We start from the raw sequence: 14,084 nt of genomic DNA on the forward strand, positions 1-14,084 counted from the left end.
TGCCACTACCAGTAGAACCATACCCACTGGAATTCAGCTCATGAGAACAAAAATATTAGAAATTTCAAGGAGAAAAAATATATTCCAATAATAACAATATCAGAGCTACAAATCTTGCATGAATTGCATCCGAACTTTCTAACTTGAAACTACTGGAAGTTGTTCAACACTAAGATGTGGAACTGTCATATGGATTCCAGTCAGCCACAACCCCAGTTGTGTTGCCTGGTTCATGTCTGTGTGTTGAACTTAAACTGCTATGTATGGGAGGAGACTGGTCGATGCTGGATTGCTTTACTTTTATTGTCACCGAACAATTGATACTAGGGCATATATGTCGAACTCAAGGCCCGTGGGCCAAATCCGGCCCGCGGTGGAATTATCTTTGGCCCGCGAGATAATATCTAATTACTATTAAAGCTGGCCCCAGTAATCGAAGCGCCTATGGCGTATGATATGGCTAATGCTGAGTTTATTCAGGTACCAGGTTTTCAGGGTTTTTAGTGTTTATTCGGCAGTCTTCTTCATAAGAAACGGAATTTGTAAAGTGAAACACTTTGTAGTTATAGCAGAGACTGAGACACATGAGAGCAGGCTGAAAAAACGGAGGCAACGAAAGCTGCGTTCGCACGTGTCCGACTGATCCGGCCCGCATGAAGCTGCATTTTGCTCAGTGACCTAAAATGAGTTTGACACCCCTGTACTAGAGCGTACAATCATCACAGCGATATTTGATTCTGCGCTTCGCGCTCCCTGAAGTACAAATCGAAGTAAATATAATAAAAATTTAAATTATAAGTCATAATTAGAAAATAGAAAAGGGAAAGTAAGGTAGTGCAAGTCAGGTCCGGATATTTGGAAGGTACGGCCCAGATCCGGGTCAGGATCCGTTCAGCAGTCTTATCACAGTTGGAAAGAAGCTGTTCCCAAATCTGGCCGTATGAATCTTCAAGCTCCTGAACCTTCTCCCAGAGGGAAGAGGGACAAAAAGTGTGTTGGCTGGGTGAGTCGTGTCCTTGATTATCCTGGCAGCACTGAACATATGTAGACAATTAAACAGTTTCCTAAAATTAATAGCTTGCTGAGCAAAATTGAAAAGTTGTATCCACTGTAGGAAGTAGACCAATTTTACACAGCCTGCAGGTTATTATTGCAGTATGCACCCAGGGCTTACCACACTGCTGATTGATTGCTAATCCAAGCAGGGTGCCAATACTGTGACGGGCTAACACCACTTACAGCCATTCCACATCTCTTAAAGTTGGGTGCTTTGTGACCACAGCAGGCAGTGGAACTTAGAGAGCTATCAACAATTTATTCTGATTTGGAAAAGAGATATTATAGCAGAATATAAATGATTGTAGCCTCTAAGGTCATCCAATGCTGCTGAGGAGCAGAAGGTGCACCTCATACAAATAGATAATAAAGTCCCTCCGATAAGCTTCCAGAGCCAGACACAGATCAACTCCATAGATCTGGCTGTTACATCACAAGATGTCCAATGACCTCTCATATGAGATCAAGGTTACTGAATGTAAATGCAAAAGCTATATCCCACTGGTTGTACCAAAATTTGTCAGGAAATGTAGAGGACACAAAAGTGGTGAGCAATGACTTTAATCATAGACCACAAAAATAATAAGCTGATAAAGCCACCTCGGAGAACTGGTCCAATTAAGACCTAGGAAGTGGCTGGACTTTTGGGAATTCCAAAAAACATCAAGTATTCATAGTGGCCAGTAAGTATTATGAATGTTGTCTTCCACTCATCCCTCTGGTGGGAAAGGATCAAGTTGTGTGCATTCCATTGATCAGTTTGGTAAAGATCTGGGGCTCCAAGGAGTATTTCAAATGCACTATCCATCAAGGGGGAAGGGTAGCAAATCTTAATAGCAGTTCTGTTGGGTCCACGTTAGTCAATGCAGGGACAAAACCCCCCTCAAAGAATCCTGCACTGGCAGGGAACTGGGATTATCAAATGAAGATGTGCTGTAGCGCTTCAGTAATTAATGGCTTGGATCGCAGGAGGAGAGAGGGAGAATAGACAGCTTCGGGAGTGGTGGTGCCCAGGATGTCCATCTTGCAGTCATGTGGTCTGTGAGGCAGCAGGCTACTGGCTTTCCTTTTACTGAAGGAGATAGCTAAGTCTCAACATTCCTATGGGAGTTTGGGGAGGCTGGCGGTTTCCTCCATCTCCACGGATTTACAGGGTGAAGTCAACTGAAGGTCTGGCAACTCAGCAGTGAACTGGATAACCGGGCGAAGTGAGAGTTGTGAGTGGAGAGCAGGATGAGAGGAGTGTTAGGTGAGTCTATCAGGAGGAACTGAATGGACTCTCCAGCTCTCGTGTGCATGCTCTGACTAGCCCTTGGCATTGAAGGGGTAAGAGATAGTTTTGGTAGGAAGTCCAAGCTTCGCACACAGAGTCCGATCTAGAAAGTTGTCTGCTGCGCCAGAATCCACTCGGGCCTCTTGTGTATATAAAGACAATGTAGTGTGAAGGAGGACAGAGAGAGTGAGATGGCCTATGATACTGGAACAAGTGGCTGGGGAAAGCTTGTCAGGTAGAAGGCCCCTCTTCTCTACCTGGAGGTGGTGCATTCCCAGATACCATAGGCATTTGATACATTGCTGCTCTGCTCTGCAGTAGGTGTATGAGTCCTTTCTCCACTGACGTTTGCTCTCTTGTGGGGGGGGGTGGGGTGGAGGATGTGCATTAAGGGATCTCTCCCTAATAGCAGAGGTTTGAGATGCACTGGTGATGGGGATTCTTCAGGCTGAAATTGTTCTGGGAACAGAACAAGGGTCTGCCTGATGAACTGGAGGGCTGTTCCATAAGGCCCTTACGTAAATATGGAGAGCCAGAGCAATGAGACATTCGATGTCAGTGGGCATCTCCCAGGTAGACAACTTGTCTTTCAAGTGCTCTGAGAAAGCATGATGGTAATAGGCCAGCAGTGCTTCCCCATTCCAGCCACACTACAGCATGAGAGTCCTGAATTCCACAATGCAATCCAACGCAGAGTATGAGCAAAGTATCAGATCCACTGCCTCCCTTCCACTTCCTGAATGGTCAAAAACCTGGCACATCTCAGCACTGAAATCCTCATATTTGTTGCAAGTAGAGGTTTTATTGTCCCAGTTCACAGTGGCATCAGGCAGAGCTCAACCAATCAAGAGCGAGACAATGAAGGCAATCTTGGCTCAGTCTGTTAAATACAGGGATAGATGGAGCTTGAAGTGTAAGATGCAATGGGGCAGAAAGTCACGGCATCACGCTGGAGATCCCTCAAAGCATTCAGCCACGGGAGTCTAGGAGGTATATCGGCGCTGATTTGTTGTATCGAGACGGGGAGTTGGAAGAGAGTGGCGAGCAGATGGTGTCCTGCTGCATCTGGATCGTGTGCTCATGTCAGTGGATGACCTCCTGTCGGTGAGCATTCTCCGCTGGGTCAATTGTGGGTTCAGGAAACGCAGAGGAGGCTTGACCCAAACACAGAGCAGCAGAGACAAATCAGCCGTAAACAATGACTTTAATAATAGACTGCAAAATAACAAGCCAGGAGGGGCCACAAAACAAGAAAGAAGGGAAACTAAATACAACAGGCAAAGAGGAAAACTTCAGGCAGGAAAGCGGAAAGCTAGGAGCAACTGGTTGAGGCCACCTGGTTCAATGAGTGAACAAGAACTGTGGAAGAGAACTGGGGTTAAATAGGTTGCCGGTGATGAGCTTGGAATGAGCAGCAGGTGAACCCTGTTACCTGGGTAAACACTGGAATGTGCCTGCACATGCAGGCTGGGAAGTGTCAGTGGGAGCAGACCTGACATAATTCATATGTTCTCTTTGTTCAACAATGTTCTCTATCATCATGGAGCATACACAATATGCATAACTTCATCTCCATACAAATAGCATGTCTAAGTCATACATCCACATCCTACAGCTAGCACACATTGTCTGCTATTCAACTGTGAGAGGCATATCATTCAAAGAGAGGAGCTGGCCAAAGTTGATTGGAAGGGGACACTAGCAGGGATGATGGCAGAGCAGCAATAGCTGGATTTTCTGAGGGCAATTCAGAAGGTGCAGGATAGATACATCCTGAAGAAGTATTCTAAAGGCAGGATAATGCAACAGTGGATAACAAGAGAAGTCAAAGCCAATATAAAAACCAGGAGAGAGCATATAATACAGCAAAAATTTGTAGGAAGTTAGAGGATTGGGAAGCTTTTAAAAACCAAATAAAAAAGCCTTATGGAGGGAAAAGATGAAATATGAAGATAAGCTAGCCAATAATATTAAGGAGGATTCCAAGAGTTTCTTCAAATATATAAAGAGTAAAAGAGAGTTGAGTAGATATTGGATCACTGGAAAATGATGCTGGAGAGGTAGTAATGGGGGACAAGGAAATCTCAGATGAACTGATTAAGTATTTAGCATTAGGCTTCACTGTGGAAGGCACGAACAGTATGTTGGAAGTTTAAGAGTATCAGAGGGTAGAAGTGAGTGCAGTTGCTATTACTAAGGAGAATTTGCTTGGGAAGCTGAAAGATCTGAAGGTAGATGTCACCTGGACCAGATGTACCAGATGGACCCCAGGATTCTGAAAGAGATAATTGAAGAGATTGTGAAGGCATTAGTAATGATCTTTCAAGAATCACTAGATTCGGGCGTGGCTCAGAATGACTGGAAAATTGCAAATGTCACTCCACTCTTTAAGAAAGAAGGAAATTATAGGCCAGTTAGCCTGACCTCAGTGGTTGGGAAGATATTAGAGTTGATTGATAAGGATCAGTTTTCATGATACTTGGAGGCACATGGTAAAATAGGTTAAAGTCAGCATGGTTTCCTTAAGGGGAAAACCCAGCTTGGCAAATGTGTTGGAATTCTTTGAAGAAATAACAGGCAGGATAGACAAAGGAGAATCAGTGGACGTTGTGCACTTAGATTTTCGGAAGGCCTTTGACAAGGTGCCACACATGAGGCTGCTTAGCAAGATAAGAGCCCATGGCATTACAGGAAAGATATTACCATGGATAGAGCATTGGCTGATAGGCAGGAGGCAAAGAGGAGGTTAATAAAGGGAGCCTTTTCTGATTGGCTGGTAGTGACTGGTGGTGTTCCACAGTGGTCAGTGTTGGGACCGCTTCTTTTTATGCTGTGCATCAGGGATTTGGATGACAGAATTTATGGCTTTGTGGCTAAATTTGCAAACAATACGAAGATAGATGGAGTGGCAGGTAGTTTTGAGGAAGTAGGGAGTTTGCAGAAGGACTTAGATCAGGAGAATGGGCAAAGAAGTGGCAGATGGAATACAGTGTCAGGAAGTGTAAGGTCATGCACTTTGGTAGCAGGAACAAAAGTGTAGTCTATTTTCTAAACGGGCAGAAAATTCACAAATCTGAGGTGCCAAGTCTGGGAGTCCTTGTGCAAAGTTCCCTAAAGGTTAACTTACAGGATGTGTTGGTGGTGAGGAAGGCAAATGTGATGTTCACATTCATTTCAAGAGGACTGGAATACAAAAACAAGGATGTAATACTGAGGCTTTATAGGGCACTGGTGAGGCATCATTTGGGGTATTGTGAGCAGGTTTGGACCCCTTACCTAAGAATGGATGTGCTGAGTTGGAGAGGGTTCAAAGGAGGTCATGAAAATGATTCTAGGAATGAAAAGCTGATCATATGAACAGCATTTGATGGCTCTGGGCCTGTACTCATTGGAATTTAGTAGAATAATGGAGGATCTCATTGAAACCTATTGAATGCTGAAAGGCCTAGATAAAATGAATGTGGAGAGATGTGTGGAAGTCTCGAACCAGAAGGCAAAACTTCACAATAGAGAGATGTCCATTAGAGAGATAAGGCGTAATTTCATTAGCCAGCAGGTAGTGAATCTGTGGAATTCGTTGCCACAGGTGGCTGTGGAAGCGAGGGCACTGGTTGTATTTAAGGCAGAGGTTGATGGATTCTTGATAAGTCAAGGCTCGAAAGGTTACAGGGAGAAGGCAGGAGAATGGGGTTAAGAGGGAAGTGGATTACCCATGATCAAATAGTGAAGCAGATTCCATGGGCTGACTGGCCTAATTCTGCTCCTATGCCTTATGGTCTTCTGGTCTAAATATACAGCACATTTCCTCCCTCTTGCAGAAGGAGCGCATAATGATAGATTGCAGTGGTTAACCATCAGGGCACAAGTGTGACTGTATGATCTTAACCTCATTGTGGAGATAATGCTCCTTCTTACTGGAGCAGATCTCTTTTACATATATGAATGTTCTCAGTCATCCAGGTCATTGTATATCAAGCAATAGTAAGTCAAGGCAACTGGACTTGCTGTGTTGTCTAGAAGACATTTCACCACTCATCCAAGAGGCTTCTTCAGTTCTGATCTATAGTGAGTAGTTTTCCGGTTTATAAACTCTGAGAGTTGTTTAAAGGTATAGCAATCAGATGAGGGTCGTCTAGAGGTAATGTGAGGATCATTAGTCTTATCTTTACATGAAAGGAGGTGTGAACTGCTGTGGAGATACCAGGGTAGAGATTGTCGGACTGCATTGTAAGTAGCTAAAAAGTGGTGTCGTACCCCACCCCCTCTGTTCAGGGATGGGTTTTCCAGTTTGACAAAGATGGCTTCTTTAATCACTTTTTCAAACCACCTGTCTTTCCTGTCCAAAACGAGCATATTGTTATCATCAAAGGAGTGTCCCTTGTGCTTTAGGTGTAGATACACAGCTGAGTCTTGATTGAGGTGTAAGCCCTCCTACTGTGGGCCATCCGTTCGTGAAGTGGTTGTTTTCTCTCGCCAATATACAGATCTGTACAGTTCTCATTTTACTGGATAACATATACAATGTCGCCTATTTATGATTGGGTGTAGAATCCTTGGGGTGGATGAGTTTCTGTCTGAGTGTGTTTGGAGGTTTGTAAAACACAGGGATTTGGTGTTTGTTGAAAATCCTTCTGAGTTTCTCTGGAACTCCAGCGTATGGGGTGACTATGTTTTTCCATCTGCTTTGCTCCTTACCTCTGTCTGTTGGGCTGATGTCCCTGCTGGGTTTTTTTTTTGCTGTCTTGATGAAGACCCAGTCAGGGTAGCCGCAAGCTTTCAAGGTTCTCTCAAATTCTTGCGCTTCTTGTCTTTAGCTGTAATGTTGGTGGGCACATGCATCCTTAACTGCAAATGAGAAAATCATGGTAAACCAAGTTCTTGAACTGCTACAGTCTTATTGTAGGTGCTCCCCCATGCTGTTTGGTAAGGAGCTCCAGGATTCAAGACCACAACCCAGCAAATTGGTGTAATTACCACTCAATTAGTCTGTTTATCAATCATCAGCAAATTGATGTCAACAGTGTGACCACATGGCACTAACTCACCAGAAACCTGGTCATTGACCTGCAATTTGGATTTCACCAGGACCAGTTAGCTTCAAATTTCTGTATAGTCTTGATCCAAACAAAGATGAGGAGACACAAGAGACTGCAGATGCTGGAATCTGAAGCGGGAAAAAAAAAACAAATCTCTGGAAAAACTCAATGAGTCAGGCAGCATCTGTGAAGGGTAAACAATTGTCAATGTTTTGGGGCCAGACCCAGCATCAGGACAGGGAAGACAGACAGTTAAAGAAGTGACGGGGAATGGTGAGACTGGGGTACGTATGTGATAGTTGGACTGAGGAGGGGTGTCGGATGATGAGTAGATGGAGTCAGTGGGGAAGGAAAAGGGAAAGGGGTGGAGCTGGGAGGGAAGCAGGAGGGAGATAAGTGAAAGCAGACAAGAAAAACAGGGCAGATGGAATGAAGTGAGGACAGTGGACAGGGTTGATGGAAGATGATGAACAACAACACAAAGCTGCTACTGCAAGTCTAAGGAGCTGAATTCTAGAAACGAAGAGAGAGAACATGCCCTTGATACCAAGGCAACATTTAACTAAACGTGGTATAGTCCTGGTATGCACTAAACGTGGCAGCCCTGGTAAACTGAAGCCAATGCCCATCAGAAGATAACATCTATGCTTTTAGAATCACACAATGCACAGAGGGTAATGGTTGTGCTTTTTGAAGCCCCAGGATGTCACTGAAGGCATTCCTCAGTGTTGTGTGGCAGATATGACCACCTTCAGCTGGCTCATTATTGACTTCCCATCCAATGTAGCGATCAGAAGTGAAGATGTTCATTTTTGTTTGTATAAAATCCAATTCCATTTGCAACATTGTGGCAAGTGACACATCTATGCCTGCATAAAGCAAAACCTAGGCCAACTTCAAGAGTGGTTTACCAAAATACTACCAGCATGTCTCCAGTCCCACCAGGGTCCAGACACAGACATTCTTGATCATTACTATGCAACCATCAAAGAGGCCTACCTAGCTAACCCCCTCCACCCTCACCCCCTACCACCACATTTTGGCAAGTCAGACAAAGTAGTGCTCCTTCAAACAAGCAGAAACTGAAAAGTGAGGATCTGGTACTGAAAACCATATTAAGCTGGTCTCAAGAAATCGACGAGCTTCTGCACAACTGCTTTGAGTCAGTAGGCTGACCCACATTCAGAGACTCAGTAGTCAGCCTAAGTGAATATATCATGACTGTCAGGGACTTCATCAGCATGTGTATAGAGGACTGTGTACCAAAAAGTCTAATCCAGGTGTTCCCAAAGCAGAAACCATAGATGAAATTGGAAATTCACTTCCTACTGATATTCAGGACTTTGGCGTTCAAATCAGGTGCCACAACCTAACAATAAACTGAGATACAACCTCTGTAAAGCTATCAGAGATACCAAAAGACAACAGTAGTCCGAAACTGAGTCCTGGTGCAGCTTCCAGCTCTGGTAGGGCTTACATACTAAAACCGCTACAAAAGAATTTAGGAAAATTTGCCAACAACATTGCGTCCCTCCCTTGGTGAGTTTAACGTATTCTATGCATGCTTTGGATAGAAGGGGAGTGGAATGTCATTACCCACCCCACCCCATTCCCCCTCGCCCGGACAACCTCCAGTGAACAGAGGTCATTGCAGTCACCGCAGTTGTCATTGCAGATGTCAAAGACATTCTCCTGGAATGTCGACCTCTGGAAAACATTTTTGCCTGATGGCGTCCCTGCCATATCCTTAGGTCCAATGCAGGTCATCTGGTGGGGCTACTTTCAGACTTTTTTAACCTCTCCCTACTTCGATCTAATGTTCCCACCTCCTTTATGAAGACAACTATCATCCTGGCATCTACGATAAAAAATGATTTAATGACTATTGGCCATTGGCTCTGATATCCACCATCATGAGGTGCATCAAGAAGTTGGTTGCGGCACACATAATTCCAGCCACCCAGGCAATCTCAACCCAATGCAATTTGCCTACTTCTGAAACAGGTCTATGGCAGATGCCATTTCTCTGGCACCTACATTATACAACTGGTTACTGACTTCAGCTTCAATTTTAGTGTAATAATTCCAGGAAAAAAGCGTCTTCTGGGGCTTACCACTTCCCTTTGCAACTATATCCTGGACAGATAGGCAGCAACACTTCTGTTGTGATTATTCTCAACCCTGGTGTCCCAAAAGTCTCTATCTTCAGTCCCATATTTTCTGCCCTATAAACTCATGACTGAGTGCCTGGTTTCTGCTCTAACTCCATCTGCAAGTTTGCAGATGTCACCACCACAGAGGGCCAAATCTCAAATGAGATGGAGTACAGGAAGGAGATAGAGGACCAAGGTGTCATGATGGCAAGCTTTCGCTCAATGCCAACAAAGCTAAAGACTGGTTGTTGATTCCCGGATCGGGGTGGTGCACATTCTCCTGTTTACATCAATATTGCTGAATCTGAGAGGGTCAAAAGCTTCAAATTCCTAGGAATGAACACCACCAATAGCCTAATCTGGTTCAACCATGTAGAATCCAAAGCCAAAAAAGTTCACCAGGGCCTCAGGAGGCTAAAGAAATTTGGCATGCCCCCTTAAACCCTCAGCTATTTTTTGATGCACCAGAGAAAGCATCCTTTCCAGATGCATCATGGCTTGGTATAGCAGCTGCTCTGCCTGTGATCAAAAAGTGTTGCCAGAGAGTTGTGAATACAGTTCGGCACATCGAGGAAACCAGCATCCCCCTCCATGGACTCTGCCTGCACTTCTTGCTGTTTTGGTAAAGCAGCCACATAGTCAAAGACCCCACCCACCCTGGACATTCTATCTTCTACCCCTTCCCATTGGGAAGATGATACCAAAGCATGAAAACATGTACCACCATATTCCAAGACAGCTTCTATCTCGTGACCATAAGGCTACTGAATGTCTCCCTAGTAAAATACAATGGACTCTTAACCTCACAATCTACCTTGCAAGTTGTTGTCTGCCCGCACTGCACGTTCTCTGTAATTGTAACACTTTATTCTACTTTCTATTGTTGTTTTTCCTTGAACTACCTCAATCCACAGTTGTAAAGAAATCAAAGACTGGGTTTGTTGCAAAAAACAGTTTTCACTGCGTATATGTGACAATAATAAACTAATTTACCTAATTATTTAGACAGCATGCAAACATGGGCTGAGAAATGACAAGTAAGTGCCAAACTACAAAAGTTCCACATAATAAATGTCCCTATTTAAAGAGAATCTAATTCCAGACCCTTGACATGGCTGGCACAGTAGCATGGTGGTTAGTGTGACGCTATTGCAGCTCAAGGCTTCTGGAGTTCAGAGGTCAATACCGGCATCATCTGTAAGTGGCGTGTGCATTCTCCATGTGACTGCGTGGGTTTCTTCCAAGTGCTCCGCTTTCCTCCCACAGACCCAAGACGTTCTGGTTAGTAGTTCATGGGTCATTGTAAATTGTCATGTGATTAGGCTAGGATTTATCAGGTGGGTTGCTGAGCAGTGTGGCTCTTTCGTCCCGAAGCGTCTGTTCCATGTTGTATCTCTAAATAATAATATAAGTTAATAAGTAGACATTTACTGCCATTACCTTTGCTGATTCTGCACCTTCGGCATTCCAAGTCACATCTGAAACTCAACTGGACTACTGTAGCCTTGAAATCAGATCATAGGCTGTTTCCTACAATGCTCAACTTTTCTCCTAATGCCCCAAACTGGGTCCTCCATCTCCAGGGCACAAGTCAGGAGTGTGATAAAATACTCTCCACTTGCCTGGATGAGGGCAGTTCTAACAACACTCATGAAGCTGTTTAAATCCACCACCCTGATCATTTATTCCTTCCAGCGGTGGCACACAGCAACTGTAAAATATACCATCTACAAAATGTGGTTGCATTACCTGCTTAGACTACTCCAATAGGACTTCCCAGATCTTCAATATCTGCTTCACTGATGAACCTGCTAGAAAGAGCTGAAAGATCTGGACTAGTCTAGTAGTGAATTTGCACAGGGTTTCCACTGAACAATGAGTTCTCACTTTGTATCACAATGGTGGTGCACAGCGCTGTTGGAACCCAACCATGATATAGTATCTGATGGTCAACATCTCAGCCTCCATTACAGCACAAATGGAAGCCCACCAGCACCTGGACTCTGCAGTGGAAACAGAATTTGTTAAGTTGGTTTTGCTTCCTGCCAAACGAATTCTACTGCAGCTATTAAGGTTGCAGATACCAATGTTCAAAGGGGTTTGTGCCTTGTTATAGTAGCAATACAACATCAATGCCCAAGAATGGAAAAGCTTGCAAAAAGTAGTGGATACAACCCAGTCCATCATTGGAAAAGCCCTCCCCTCCACTGAGACATCTACAAGGAGAACTGCCACAAGAAAGGAGCGTCCATCATCGCTGACCCCCACCATCCAGGTAATCTCTCTTCTCCAGTACATGAGGTCCCATATCACCAGGTCCAGGAACAGTTATTACCTTCCAAACATCAGACTCCTGAACAAGCATTGATAACTTCACTCACCACAATACTGAACACAGGATTCTATAACTGATGTTGTCAGTATTATTTATTTATTTAAGCAACAGAAACACACACACACAATGCTGGAGAAACTCAGTAGGCCAGGCAGCATCTATGGAAAAGAGTACAGTCGACGTTTCGAGCTAAGACCCTTCTCTTGATTTTTTTCCCATCTATTTATTTGTTTGTTTGTTTATTATTTGTTTTTTGTGTATTTGCAGAGTTTGTCTTCTTTTGTACATTGGTTGTTTGTCAGTCTTCGTGTGCAATTTTTCATTGATTCTGTTGTATTTCTTTGCTCTACTATGTACTTACCTTGATGATAAATTTACTTTGACCTTTGAACTTTCAACATGCCACATGTCCGAGTGTCAGTGGCATTGTGGAGTGCAAATCTGCTGCCCTCTCTTGGGATAAAACTATGAACAAGCATACAGTCCTTGTAAAGCTACATGTTCACTCTGTTTGTTCCACTCTCTCAGAGAAAAAAAGAAGATAGCTATCTTACTTTAAGCATCAATTGATCGTAAATTGTAATATTTTAAAACGTCCATTGCTCCAGATTGAATGAAGTATATGCAATATGCAAGGTACACTCCAACAACTTGCCAACAATTCTCTGATTATTCTTTCATCATGTGTGTCTTTTATTACTGGAAGGATGAGGACAAAGGATTTAAAGAAACTCCAGCAAGTCCAATTTTCCTCACACACCATCCTGACTTGAAGTATATGCAGCTCTTTCTTCATCATCTTGGAATCAAGATCTTCTATCTCCTTATCTAAAATCACATTATCACAGGCACTCAGGACACTCAGTTATTTTCTCAAGTGCAATCAGGAATGGATGATAGATGCTGGTCTTTGCAGTGACTCCCATGTAGAAGTACAGAATAAAATATACGTTGGCTGCTGGGCTCCAAATTACAGAAGGCTGATCAATAGTCATAGTCATTTATATCTATGCAGTTCCTGGTCATCTCTGATGACCTACCAGTAGTAGGGAATGGGTGGAAGGAAAACAATTAAGAACTTTGGATGGTGCATAATTGGGCACTTGGCAAGGACCAATAAAAAGAAGTTAGGTTTAAGCAGAGTGGCCATTGTGTGAATGGGCCAGTGTTGGAGTGGTGAGTCAATGCTTTGGCTCATCAAGTCCTCAGCAAGGGGAGGTAAAGGAAATAAATAGATTTTTTAAATTATTTATTCTTCATGTCTTTCTTGTTGCATATTTAGAGGAGTGGGGATGCCAGAAAGGCTACTGAAATGCTCCTCTTGCAGGATGTGGGAAGGCAGGGAGATCTCCAGTGTCCCTGACAAAACACACAACGTGCGGGACACAAGTAACTGGGTGACTGTCAGGAGCAGGAAAAGGGACAGGCAGCCAGTGTAGAATACCCCTGTGACCGTACCCCTCAACAACAGGTTTACTGCTTTGGATACTATTGGGGGGGTTGGGGATGACCTAGCAGAGGAAAGTCACAGCAGTCAGGTCCCTGGCACTGAGTCTGGCTCTGTGGCTCAAAAGAGAAGGTGGTGGGGGGGAGAAGAGGTGAGCTATAGTGACAGGTGATTTGTTGTTTAGGGAACGGACAGGAGGTTCTGAGGATGAAAATGAGATTTCCAGATGCTATATTGCCTCCCTGGTGCCAGGCTCAGAGATATCTCAGTTTGAGTCCACATAGTGGGAGGGTGAGCCAGAGACCGTGGCCCATGTCAGTACCAATGCCTTGGGTAGGAGCTGATGAGGTCCTGCAAAGTGAGCACAGGTGTTAGGTGCTAAGTTAAAGGACAGGATGTCCAGGGTTCTAATCTCTGGATTGCTACCCATACCACATGCTAATGAGGCAAGAAATGGGAAGATGAATCATGGCTAAGGAGTTGGTGCAGGAGACAGGGATTCAGATTTTTGGATCAGTCGGTTCTTTTCCAGGTAAGGAGGGACCTGTATTCAGATGTCCACCTGAACTGGAGTGGGACTAATATCCTAGTGGGAGGTTTGCTAGTGTTGCAGGGGGAAGGGAACCAGAGCGCCAGAACAGATAGCGCAGTGGCTGTGGAGAAAAATGTTGTTAAGCCTACATACAAAGTCAGGAATCAAAAGGTTACCATGGTGGGACCAATGTTCTGAACTGTCTATATTTCAATGCAAGTAGCATTGTAGGAAAGGCAGATGAGCTTAGTG

Source organism: Hemitrygon akajei, chromosome 4 (assembly GCF_048418815.1).
Source record: "Hemitrygon akajei chromosome 4, sHemAka1.3, whole genome shotgun sequence".
Taxonomy (NCBI): Eukaryota; Metazoa; Chordata; class Chondrichthyes; order Myliobatiformes; family Dasyatidae; genus Hemitrygon; species Hemitrygon akajei.